We start from the raw sequence: 14,478 nt of genomic DNA, 5'->3' as shown, positions 1-14,478 counted from the left end.
CTCATTAGGTAAGTTTAACAAACAAGATAGCCCTATACCACATAGCTATGATCAACTAATTCAGAGAAAGAACTGGAAAAAAACAAGGGAACGGGGAAAGGGGAGATAATCATTCACAACAATCAAGTACTACTGAACACTGATGTCTAGAATTACTGTGCTTAGCCCTCAAGGAATTCTCATTAGGTAAGATTAACAAACAAAATAGCCCTATACAAGACAGCTATGATCAATTTCTAAATTTCATGAGACTACAAGAGTTCAAAAAAGAAAACAGTTTAACACAGCTGTGATTTATGTCAGACTACAAAGATGAGAAAATTGTGTGAGGAGGACATGCGGGAAAGGTAGGTCCCGGAAATATGATAGCAAAAGTAGGAAAGAGTAGGTGAGACACTACAGAAAGCAAGAAAATCCAGTGGAGCACAGTCTATTTTGGGAAATGCTGGGAATAAAGACTAAATAAACGGGTACACTGAGACCACATGACAAAAAGCACTACAGTTAAGAAAAAGATGTAGTATAGATTATATTGGGAAGCTGCTAGGCTGTCCCACAAATCCAAGAATGTTGGGTTGAAAATTTGGATTTGGGTTACGCACAGCAGTAACAAAAAGATCAGATCAGATTCAGGGAACATTTCAAAAAAAGTATCCCACTCTACTTTACCCCCAAGTAGTACTTTTGCCTATAGTGGAACCTTCATCAAGCCTATACTATAAAAGTAAACCGAGGAAAAGAATTAACTACTAATACTTGTATGTAACTATGGCACCACCTATCAATTATTTCATTTAATCCTCCTAATTAAAACCTATGATGTATTATCATGATTCTCATTTTGCAGATTAAAACATATTCAGACTCAAAAAAGTTAGGTAACTTGTCCAAGATTACACAACTACATAAAAACCTGGCCTGCAGAGCTGGGAGGTAGATTATAATCCACTTAGATCAAAAGTAGTTTTTCCCAAGGACAAATCATAAGGATGTATAATGACAATGATGATTAAAAACAGCTAACATCTACTAAATGTTGGGAACTCTGCAAAGCACTTACATGCATTATCACGTTTAATATTCTTAAGAGTTCTAGGAGGGTCTATGATTAATCTTATTTGAAGGTGATGTGTTTGAGTTCCTCTTAAGAACTTTACCCAGAGTCACAGGGCTAACAAGTGGCTAACCTGGGTGGGAGTCAAAAATCCCAGTATGACTCCAGAATTCACGCTCTTAACTACTATGTCACACTGCCTCCCTAACTAAGAGCCTATCAGAAATGATCAGAAGAAATAGAATCAGGATGAGATGAGGAAATACTTTTAGGGTAGATGATAAAAATCAGAGAAACATTTTATTTTTCTTTCTGTTATGAAAATAAAATTCAAGCAATCACTTAAAGAACAAATAGAAGGGCCAAGTACAGTAGTTCACTCCTGTTATCCCAGCACTTTGGGAGGCTGAGGCAAGCAGATCACTGAGGTCAGGAGTTCGATACCAGACTGGCCAACACAGTGAAACCCCGTCTCTACTAAAAATACAAAAATTAGCCAGGCGTGGTGGCACACACCTGTAATCCCAGCTACTCGGGATGCTGAGGCAGGAGAATCGCTCGAACCTGGGAGGCGGTGTTTGCAGTGAGCCGAGAACAGGCCACACTGTACTCCAGTCTGGGTGACAGAGCAAGACTCTGCCTCAAAAAAAAAAAAAAAGGAAGAACAAATAGAAGCATATATCTATAACTTCTTGAAGAGGTTGAGAATTTAAATAAACTCTTATTTAAAGACAAATTAACTTGGAGATGGTTTTGATGAGTGAATTTTGCATTATACTCTTAAATAAAACCAAGGTTCAGAAAGAGGGTATTATCCATCTAAGGCAACACAATTTTTCAGTTTACAGAATCAAGAGTAGAATTCAGGGCTTTAGATTCCTAGTTCAGTTTTTCCTTCACTATATATAGTGAACGATATATATAACAGGCCTATATTCTTAGAAATTGGTGTATATATTAACTATCTACAAGGTTGACAGATACCTGACAAGGCAGTTCTGCTGGTGTCATGTAATCCTTACAACAGTATAAGGTAGGCATCATCATCCCATTTCAGAGATGGGATAAATGGATATCACTCTGCTTTAGTAAACTGTCCAAGGACCAAGGGCTAGTAAACAACAAAGCCAGGGTTGGAAGCTAGTTATCCCTAAAAAAAAAAACACCCATGCGCTTCAATATGACGGTGCATGTGCATGGGAGGGCAGGGGTGGAGATGGCCCTACTAGATATTTTAAAAGCTGAAGAGATATCAGAAAGCCTTTATAATTGACACAGTGTGGTACTAGCACATGAAAAAGCAACAGAGACCAACAGAATAGAAGGTTTAGAAATAATCCCAAGTACACATGGAAATTTAATATATGAAGAAAGTGGCATTGCCGACCAATAAACACACGCATTTTAAAATAAATGCTGTGGAGATAACCAGATAGCCATTTATTGAATAAAGATAAAATTGGATGTATCTCAAAATTTACCATACATGATAAATTCCAAATAGATGTCAAAGTAAAAACGGAAAAAAAACATAAGTATCAGAGAAAATATGGATGAATTCCTTTATAATCTGGACATAAGGGAAACCTTTCTAACTATGATTCAAAATTTTGAAGCAAAAAAAGATTGATAATTTGGAGACATTTAAAAATCGTGCGGCAAAGTAACAAAATGCAGAAGCAAAGTCTAAAACATGAAAAATTGCAAAAAAAACTTTACACATGAGAAGAACAGAAATTAAAATTTACATCAGAATAGAAAAAATAGAAAATAAAATTAAAATTATACTGAGATACCACTTGTCACCTATTAAACAGACAAAAATTCAAGTCTTACAACATATTGTTGGTGAAGACAACAGACAATCTCATATATTACTAGTGGAAATGTAAAATAGCACAACTCTTAGGAGAGGGAGAATATTTTAACAGTGAGCAAAATTATATATGCACGTGTCTTCGACCCAGCAATCTCACTTCTAGGAATCTACTCCAAAGACACACTGCTAAAAATATAAAATGACTTATGAGGCCGGGCGCGGTGGCTCACGCCTGTAATCTCAGCACTTTGGGAGGCCGAGACGGGCGGATCACGAGGTCAGGAGATCGAGACCATCCTGGCTAACACAGTGAAACCTCGTCTCTACTAAAAATACAAAAATTAGCCGGGCGCGGTGGCAGGCGCCTGTAGTCCCAGCCACACAGGAGGCTGAGGCAGGAGAATGGCGTGAACCCGGGAGGCGGAGCTTGCAGTGAGTGGAGATTGCGCCACCGCACTCCAGCCTGGGCAACAGAGCGAGACTCCGTCTCAAAAAAAAAAAAAAAAAAAAAAGACTCATGAGCAAAGTTACTAATAGCATAAACAACTCAGATGTCCATCCATGAGACTGAATAAACAATGCTAACACCCACAAAATGGAACAGGATGCAGCTGCAAAAAGGAATGAGGAAAATCACACCCCAATATGTAGCATGCTACTTTTTGTGTAAAAAAGTGATAAAAAAAAGAATATAAACATATCTATGTATATATCTATGTATATCTGTATATGGATATATATTTGCTTATATTTATAAGAATAAACACTGAAATGTCAAATCAAAAGAAAGAGTAAAGGGAAAAGAACAGGGTAGAGAGACGTGGATCAAAGTAAGAATATTCTGAATATATCCTGTATAGTTTTAACTTTCAAACCATGTAAATGGGCCTGGCACAGCAGCTCACACCTTTAATCCCAACACTTTGGGAGGCTAAGCATTTGATCTTGGCCTAGGCAACACCACAAGATCCCATCTCTACAAAACATTTTTTAAATTAGCCAGGCGTGGTAGCACATGCCTATAGTCCCAGCTGCTCAGGAGACTGAAGTGAGAGAATCGCTTGAGCCCAGGAGGAAGAGGCTACAGTGAACCGTGATCATGCCACTGCACTCCAGCCTGGGCGACAGAGCAAGACCCTGTCTCAAAAAACAAGCCAGGCCTGTTTTCGTGGTGGCTCATGCCTGTAATCCCAACACTTTGGGAGGCTGAGGCAGGCAGATCACGTGAGCTCAGGAGTTCAAGACCAGCCTGGCCAACATGGCAAAACCCTGCCTCTACTAAAAATACAAAAATTAGCCGGGCATGGTGGCACATGCCTGTAGTCCCAGCTACTCGGGAGACTGAGTCAGAAGAATTGCTGGAAACTGCAGGGGTGGAGGTTGCAGCGAGCCGAGATGGTGCCACCGCACTCCAGCCTGGGCGACACAGCAAGACCGTCTCAAAACAAAAACAAAAACAAAAAAACCCAAACCAACCAAAAAGCATGTAAATGTTTCACATACACACACAAAAAAATTAAATCAAAAAGGAAAGAAAGCACTTTTTAAGTATGGAGGGGGGAAAAACCTAAAATGAAAGAGTCTAACTGACATGAAGTTGATGAAATAATCAGTATAAAGCACTTTTTCTTCTTTTCAAAAATAAAACATCATAGCTCTGTTCACTGAACAAGGACAAGAAACAATTTCAACCAGTAGTAAAGAGTAGCATTCCCCACCAAAAGGAAAGAGTTTCCTGGAGGAATGGCTGATTTCCAAGTCTGAGGCAAGAAATGTACAAGATGAGCCTGAGTACCTCATTGCAGCAAAAAAAAAAACAAGGACGCTCTATCAAAGATAATTAGAGTCATATACAAATAACAAGAGAATCAACCTGAAGAAGCCCCCATTAGCCAAAGACAGAACAAGCTGAGTATCAGCAAGGATGACATAAATTGACTGAAACACACCAAAAGTATTTTTAAATGTGTTTATAATGATGCCAAAAATAAAAAACAAAACAAAAAAGACAGAGAGAGAAATAAATAAATAAATGTTGGTTATGTCTTGTTTGTGGCTCACATGGATCATATCAACAGGCTCTTATGCATAATAGCTTTTCAGGTAATGGGAGACCTCAGAAGGAGACTGTATGTAGGGAGAGAGGAGAATAAGGGTAGGGGATATATTCCTCTGCCTCCCTTAATATCTGATCAACAAGCTCCTCTTTAACTTGAAACCACACCGCCTGTCAGAGAGCTCTCTTCCATAGAGCTGCCCTCAGCTGTTCTCCTCTTCCCTTGTTCCTGCTGGCCTAGAGGCGATCGCAACTCCCTTCCTCACTGTGGCCAGTCACAGAGCACTGCACTGTCCCTACTGGCTTCCTTAAATACTATCTACACCTTTGTAAACAGTCCTTTACTTAAACTTCCCTCAAATTACCCAGTTCGTGGCATATCTACCATAATAAGTCTCCAAAGTACCTTGCTATAAAAAGTGGCAATTAAGGAAAATATTGAAGCATTCATCCTGTATTTCATGAATTGTATTTCATGGTAAACATACAGCCCTAGTTGATATTAATATGTAAAAGTTCTACTTTTAACAGAAGAATTACAGTTAATAAATGTAAAAGGAATAACAGAATTAGAAAATCATTATTTTGCTATTCCCTAATGAAATAACAGGGATTCAGCTAAAGATCATGAATGAATGGAACCATTAGATGAAAGGTTAATGAAGGATTCTTACAGGAAGTTACCACAGACTGATGCCACCTGAACAGAATGATCAACCTTAGCATCACCACAGGCCAGCCAGACATTATGCACCTCCGTGTGAGGCAAAGAAAATACAATCTATTAAGTACCGCTGACTAGAAATCTGAAATAAGTAAGCTTTTAGATCTACCTACTATAGGAAATATGGAAAATACAGGAAGAAGTTAAATTATATCATCAGGAAAGTAAAAAGAAAAATCCAGAATGTAAAACAAGGTCCTGTATAGTATCCCTGACCTAGTTCCTTCAACATGCAGGGGGAGGGGAATTGGAGAAGTTGCGGGAATGAGATTTCTCTATATTAAGAAGAGACTTAAAAGACTCTTAAAGGACCTAACCAAAGAAAAGCAACATTTGGACTTTGGATCCCGATTCTAATAAAGCAACTGTAAAATAGACACTGTTTTAGACCATCAGAGAAATCTGAATATAAACTGGGAATTAATGATACCAAAGCACTTTTAATTTTGCTAGGCATGATAATGGCCATTATGATTATGTAAGAAAATGTCTTTTTTTTTTTTTCAAAGATGCTTATTGAAGTATGTAAGGATGAAATCACAATATATGGAATTTACTTTAAAATATTTTGGTAAGAAAAAGGGTGATTAATGAAATCAAATGTGATGACATTTTGAAAACTGCAAAATCTGAGTAACAGGAGTTCACCATCCTATTTTCCCTACTTCTGTGTACGTTTGAAATTTTTCATTATAAAATTACCAAACAGAATGAAAATTCACACTTTCCACTGTAACTACAGTTTTCAAACTTGAGTGTGTCTAAGAATTCACATCTCATGCAAATCCTAAGAATCATCCCAAAACATTGTGATTTTGTTTGTCTAGGCAAGATCCCAGGTTCCATTTTTAACAAATGCCTCAAGTGAATCTGATAGACAATCTACAGCCTCATATCTGAAAACTATACGCTTAACGGCTTTACTACAAGAAAATCAAACCTTAAAGGAAAGTCATGATCACATCTCTTACCTGCCCTTCACCTTACCCCACACCTATCTTAGTGTGATAGACATTTAATTAATCCTTTTCCTGACACTATAAATTCCATGAAAGTGGGGCATGTTTGTTTTTATTCACCATGGTGTTCCATTGCATAGCAGAATTCCTAGCACACAGTATACACCAAATAAACATCTGTCAAATGAATGAATGAATGAGTAACAGAAAAGAGAAAAAGGAAAGTTAATTACAGTGCACTGTTTCAAAATTAGTTTGAGGGATGGGTGCTGTGGCTCACGCCTGTAATCCTAGCACTTTGGGAGGCTGAGGCCAATGGCTCGCTTGAGACCAGCCTGTGCAACATGGCAAAACCCCATCTCGACCAAAAACAATACAAAAATTAGCCAGGCATGGTGACACATGCCTGTAGTCCCAGTTACTCAAGAGGCTGAGGCAGAAGGATGGCTTGAGCTCAGGAGGTGGAGGCTGCAGTGAGCTGAGATAGTGCCACCACACTTCAGCCTGGGTGACAGGGCCAGACCCTGTCTCAAAAAAAAAAAAAAAAATAGTAGTTCAAGACAACAATCTGAGAAAATTTTCAATTTCTTGCCAAAAATCTGGTATCAGAAGTAAGGATCAACTAAGAGGGCACAGGTTGGCTTACCCTTAAAAATATAACACAAGTATAAGATAACCTCTCACCTCCCTGAGATATCAGACTTTGGACGTTAATTTGAACATCTACCTTCCTATTGTTTAGGAACTGTAATAAAAATATACTCTATATTTCATAATCCCAAACAGAGAGGGCAAGTATACTAGAGAAGAAAATGATATCTTTACATCTTAATAGATAAACAAATGAAAAATTATACTTCCTCTGTTCAAAAAGTACAAACCTCTACAGTTATGAACATAAGTCACAAATTCAAAAACTAATGCCAAATATAATTACTGAAATTAATTTAGGAACTAGTTCCAAAAACTGCACTTACTACAGATGGCTGACAATCTTACATTTCTACCCCAACATCATTTAACTGTTTAAGTTTTATTTCTTAAATAATAAATCAATGACAATTTTTTGAAGTTTTAATTGAAGTGTAATAAACAAAGTCTCATAGAATTTTTATTTTATTTATTTATTTATTTATTTATTTGAGACAGAGTCTCACTTTGACAACCAGGCTAGAGTGCAGTGGCACCAACATGGCTCATTGCAGCCTCAACCTCCTGGGCTCAAGCAATCTTGCTACCTCAATCTCCCAAGTAGCTGAGACTACAGGTGGAAGCCACAACACCCAGGTAATATTTTAATTTTTTTTGTAGAGCTGAGGTCTCTCTATGTCGCCCAGGCCGGTCTCAAACTCCTGGGCTCAAGGGATACATGCACCTTGGCCTCCAAAAGTGCTAGGATTACAGGCGTGAGCCACCGTGCCAGGCCTATCATAGAATTTTCAGAGATACAAGGGACATCAGCAATTATCTGGTCCAACACTTTGTTCTACAAATAGGGAAACTGAACGTTAGATAAGAAAAATGATGTACTTCGTCACACAGAGAGTTAACAGTAAAACAAGACTATGCTCTGAATTTTCAGTCCAGTGTTATTTTCACAACACCACACTAATGGCATATTTTTAAGAATAAATACTTTCCATTGTGAATTGCGGTACTATCTGTTCATCTTCTTGAACACATGTGTGTTGTATCCAACAGCTATACTGTGGACTTAAACTAAATGGATATGCCCCCTTTTTAGTGGGGATGAGAATGGAGAAGTAGAGCTATTGGATTATCTTCAGCAATAGAACTCTATATGTAATATTTCCTGGTAAGTGGGTTTTTCTATCAATTATCATAATAGAATCTGCAGTTTTCACCATATATCCATAGATAGATAGAACTCTATATGTGATATTTCCTAGTAAGTGGGTTTTTCTATCAATTATCATAATAGAATCTGCAGTTTTCACCATATATCCATAACACCAAAACTTACAATCATGAAGTAAAACTAGTGTAAAGTTATGCAAAGTCTAATCTAAAACTGAGAATTTACTCTTTGTTCAATATAAAATTTTACATGTAGTTCCTTCTTCTGGATTAAAAACATTTCTGACTCAAAAGATTAATGAATTAACCAATTCATATCTCAGCTGTTACTCTGAGCCACCTCTCTACACACCCACAGGGTGGCTGTAGTGCAAGAGGGCCTATTTACAGAACACATACTGAAAGCATAAAAGATACATACAGAAAGAGAACAAGATAACAACTCAATCTCCATCAATTAGTTCCCAATTGCCTTTTATATCCAACTAAACCCTTGGCACAAAGTAGATACCACGTTATAAATCATGACTAAACAAATAAACAGTCTGTAAAAGATCCTCCCCATTTATTCAATCTATCTATTAATAAATGTCTCAATTTTCAGTTACAATTGGCTTAGACGTCAATAATGCACAGCTAGATTATGAATTTATGAGCAGTTTGAGGTGCTAAATTACTCTGCACTTAGAGAAGACAATAAATATCAACTTCTAGACTGAGCACACTGACTAGTATCTAACAGAAATACTATAAATATGACATATTACAATTGCTTACTAAATACCAAATGCTGTGATAGTTGTTTTGACTGTATTATTCAATTCTTACAACAGTCTAGTACTTTTATCCCCTCTTATTTTTCTGAAGATGAAATAGCATTGGCAGGTTAAAATAACCCCCTAAAATATTTCAGCAAATACATGGCAGAGCCTAGATTTCAATCCAAGTTTAGGCCCTATACAAAGATTTGCTGAATGAATAAAAATGAATTAGGAGAGTAACTTGTTTTTTTTTAAAGAAGTTCCTTCAACATACTAACATCTAAAAAAGTCTGGTCCAAACTAACCAGATATGCAATTGATACTAATAACACCTATTAACACACAAATTAGGAACACTGGCAGAGATACAACTTTGAGGCTAAAGATTTAATGACCTCAGGTCTTTTCATTCCAAGAGTAATATATCCCCAAAACTGATCAGTTCAACTGGCAAGGCGTACCGGGAATTAGACAGCAATAATCTAGATTCTAAAATGCTACCCAAAATCTGCTGTAATAACCCAATGTGTGGACTAACACTGTCAAAAAAGTTCACAACAAAAATTCCAGTTTAGTGACAGGGACAATAGTTGACTTAATGACAAAACAGGTAAGTTTATGGGAGGAAGCCTATTTTGGAATATGAGGGATTTGAGACTAACATGACACCCAAGTAGAGATGCTTACAAGGCAGTCAGATATTTAGGGTTTGAAACAAAAGACTAAAAATAAAGATTTGGGTATCATGTGCATAGAGATAATAGTAATTGAAGCTGTAAGAATGGATGAATTCTCCAAGAGAGTGAAGACAAAGATAAGTATTATAGGCCAAAGATTGAGGCAAAGAAAAAAAGAATGAAAAGATGGGAAAGCACTAGGTCAAGAGAGCCCAGGAAGATAATTTAAAGGAAGAAAAACTCAAATACTAACACCAGAAATTTCATTTACGTTTATCTTCCACATTCTGAACAACTCCCTAATGACAAATAGTAGTGACAAACATGTACAAAAGGAACGGCACAGTGTTAGAAGTCAACATGCACTGTTCGACTAATATTGGTTCCCTTCCATCTCCTCCACTCACCCGTTGCTACACCTCCACCAGCCAGAAGAAAAGTGGAAAGGTCATGTTCTTAACTGGCATCGTGAAGCAGTGTGCTAATAAATACGCTACAAGGAAGATAGCTGTATTTTCATGAAAAGTATGTCAAACTTCAAAACAAATATATCCATAACCCTCCCAACCACTTTTGTTTTTCCTTTTTTTTTAAAGACAGGTTCTCACTGTGTTGCCCAGGCTGGAATGCAGTGGCACAATCTCGGCTCATTGCAACCTCCCCATCCTGGGCTCAAGCAGTTCTCTGGCCTCAGCCTTTCAGAAGCTGGGACCAGAGGCGCATACCATTACGCCTGGCTAACTTTTTGCATTTTTGGTAGAAACAGGGTTTCATCATGTTGCTCAAGCTGCTCTCGAACTCCTGGGCTCAAGCTATTCGCCTGCCTTGGCCTCCCGAAGTGCTGGGATTACAGGCATGAGCCACTGTACCCGGCCTTGTTTTTCCTTTTTAATTTACAAATTATAAGCATCTTTTCCTCTGCAAAGATTAAACAGACTTAACTAAACTCTATCCCTTACTCTGTTTTCAAGGGTACTCAAAATCACTGAGAAATTATTACAGGCCCTAGACAAAATAATTAGAAGATAAGGAAGTCAGAAAAAGGGAAATAGCTCCCGATAATCCTTATAAACTGTAACATGGACAGTAAGAAAGACAACCATTAGGACACTGGAAAGAATATGACTTACAGAAAAGCAAAGTTGACTAATTTGAATGCTTTAGGAAACAAGCGAATGGTTATCATACTATATCTTAATATTTGCAGACTACTTTAGCATTTATATATAATATGAAGACTGAACTTACTTAGTCCTTGAAAAAAATTATAGGTGTTCCAGAAAAGGTTGGATACCCACTTTCAGAGTTCTTCCAGCTACATTATTCTAAACTACTGCAGGTTGAGTATCCCTTGTTTAATATGCTAGGGACTAGAAGTGTTTCAGACTGCATACTTTTTCAGATTTTAAAATATTTGCATATACTAAGATACCATGGGGATGGGGACAAGTCTAAATAAGAAATTCATTTACGTTTCATATATACCTTACACAAACAACCTGAAGGTCATTTTATGCAATATTTTAATAATTTTGTGCATGAAACAAAGTTTTGACTGCAACCCATTGCACAAGGTCAGGTGTGGAATTTTCCACTTGCGGCATCATGTCAGTACTCAAAAAGTTTCAGATTTTGAGCACTTCGAATTTCAAATTTCAGATTACAGATGCTATTCATCATTAGTGTCTCAACAAAAAAGCTGTTTAGTGGGTAAGGTAGTTAAAAGGACATACATCAGCAAACTTCTGAAACCAAAAGATTTGGAAGTTTCCATTTCTAAGCATGAATCTAGTAAAGGAGGTAAAGAAGAAACAATTTGAAAACCTTATTTTTGGGATTACAAAAAAAATCCTAGAACTAAATTGCCTGTGGCACATAATACACACTAATAAGTAAGTATCAGTTAAACAAATCAGCAAAAGTCAAAATAATATAGAAAGGCAACCAATGTAAAAGGAGTTTTGCTCCTATAATATATGAGAGGTCCAAAGTCCAGATAGGGGAGAACAAGAACAAACTCACTGAAAAAGTTGAAGTCAACTGATAGGTCACTCTGAATGACAGAATGAATGAATGAATGAATGCTCAATGTTAAACATAAGACATCATGCAAAGAAAATTCATGCTAGATACTACAAAACCGGAAAAAAGGACTTTTTGTCTCCAAGGGAAATTCAGTCTTGGGCCAGGCATGGTGGCTCACACCTGTAATCCCAGCACTCTGGGAGGCCGAGGAGGGCGGATTACTTGGGGTCAGGAGTACAAAACCAGCCTGGCCAACATGAAACCCCATCTCTACTAAAAATATGGAAATTAGCCTGTAATCTCAACTACTCATGGGGGCTAAGGCAGGAGAATCACCTGAACCTGGGAGGCGGAGGTTGCAGTGAGCCAAGATGGCACCACTGCACTCCAGCCTGGGCAACAGAGTGAGATTCCATCTCAGAAAAAAAAGGAAAATTCAGTCTTTACCAAGTTCAGATTGATAGGCTAATAAAATTTCAGTAACAGCTATCAATAAACAGCTGTGGAACTAAACATTAAAAGGGGACAAGATAATAAGATTTCAAGGGGAAAAAAACAACCAAATGTGTCTGTTGACTATTCTCTTCTTCAAAATGTTGCTTTAGAAGTGTTGGCCTCCATGATACCTGGCTGTCCTAACTCTAGAGGCCTTGATTGCTTACTTCCTCCACTCTTCCTCCTTGTTCAACCTTCATCTTTCACCCTGTTTTCCCTCCACTGTTTCTCCCTTTATCGTATCAACTTGCACCTTTGTGCAAATGACTTCCAAATCATTATCTGTAATTATGAGCTCAGTTCTGTATCTCTAACAGTCTACAGGTCATTTCCTCATGATTGTTCCACTATCCCCTCAAATACAACAAATCTAAAATTGAATTTATCTGTAGGCCTTCAAAGCCAAGCAATTTCCAAACCTGACTTTGCTATTTTTACCATTCTCCCTATAATCCAGGCTCAACTTTTTCAGGGTCATCTGACTACTGCCTCTCTCTTTGGTTCCCCTTCTTTTCCCCAAGCCTGCCAATAAAGTTCCATTAATTCTTCTTTTCTCATTCTCATGCCCCAATTTTGGGCTTCAATCATTTCTGGACTATTACAATAATAATTTTTTAAAACCATCCAATCTCACCATCTCTCCAATCTTTTCCCATGCTAACCCATCTTCCACACACTAGATTCATCTTCTTCATTCATCCCAGCACGGTCTTATTTATAAATATTTAACAGCCACAACATTGTAAAGGCAGTCCAAAATCCTTGGCCTACCAATCAAATCCTCCACAGTCTAACCCTAATCCTTCCTTCCAACCTTATCTTCCTTGTTTCCCCAAACCTGTCATAGCCAGTCATGTCTCTATCCTCTATTCACGTTATCCTCCACTCCTCCTGAGTACCCTCTATCTAAATCCTATCCATCCATCATGAAACATACTTTGGCTCTCTCAATTCACAGTGACTTCTTCCTCTCAATTTCCAAGATCATACATTATCTAAACAATCATCTGGAATTTATCACATTTCTCAATCTGTGAAGTGTTTGGCTTTGTTTCTGTGTATATATGTGAGATAAGGTTTTGTCTTCCATTAAATAGATTGGACTCTCAGGGAAAGAGTCCATGACTTATATTTCCTTGTATCCTCCACATCTAAATAAAGGTCCCCAACAAATGAAGCTATAGCAAGAGGCTAGAAGATGATTAAAATAAAAAAAGAAAGCTACAAAACCCTCCCTATAACACCATCTCATGTAATAAGGAGATCAAAAAGCAAAATAAACTCAAAAATACATGAAAACTGGATAAATATTAAAAGATATATCAGACTTCTTAGAAGTTATAGAAATCCTTACTAGACAGATATATTCTAATTCCTTCCACTTATCTCGTTTAATAAAATGTTTTAAATCCATTGTGCATCAACCTTCTTTACTATTTCTCAATATGAAGAGCATCCATAATGTGATAAGACATTTCTAATAACCCACAATACTCTTATTTCCTGGTCAGGGATGCTTAGAATAATTCTGAAAGCTTTGGGAAGCTTCTTGTAAAGTCCATACACGTGGAAAAATATGCACGTTAATTTTAAACAATCTACATTAATTTTCCTTTGATTCAAGATGGGATTTTTGAATTGTATTATTTCGAGTGGTATTATTTTGTTTCCTTAATCTTAATTCCCAAAATTGAGCATCTCTAACATTATTTCACCGAAGACTTTGTGAAATCCCGTCCATATACGTACTCCCTGAAACCTTATTTTTAGAGATTTTGTGGTTTTGTTTGGACTAAAAGAGAAATACTATATAACCCTTAGTTGTTCAGAAACTCGTTTACAGAGGAAATGTATCAAACCTAAGAATTCCAATTATTTACAGAGAACTGTAGGTTATCAACCACTTAACTATTTTTAAAATGGGATTTTGGTTTTTCATGTCATAAAACCCTCTTTAGAATGTTTTAAAAGTGACAATGTTAAGTGCCACACCACCAAAAAGACAGTTACAATAACTGTATGGTCAGTACTTTTGTAACCAATAATATAATAAGTTAACATTGTAATGGCCTAAGACCAATTATCTTGGG

At 37.2% G+C, this 14,478-nt stretch overlaps 1 protein-coding gene across 2 annotated transcripts in view; it reads right to left on the bottom strand.

Moving 5' to 3' along the window:
• The window catches only part of ROCK1 (Rho associated coiled-coil containing protein kinase 1), a 156,377-nt gene that overhangs the window by 140,286 nt on the left and 1,613 nt on the right, over positions 1–14,478 (bottom strand). The window lies entirely within an intron of this gene.

The sequence above is a fragment of the Macaca thibetana genome, chromosome 18 (assembly GCF_024542745.1).
Source record: "Macaca thibetana thibetana isolate TM-01 chromosome 18, ASM2454274v1, whole genome shotgun sequence".
NCBI classification, from domain to species: Eukaryota; Metazoa; Chordata; class Mammalia; order Primates; family Cercopithecidae; genus Macaca; species Macaca thibetana.
Note: the sequence above shows the minus strand (reverse complement) of the source record. Positions and strands in the feature narration are given on the sequence as shown.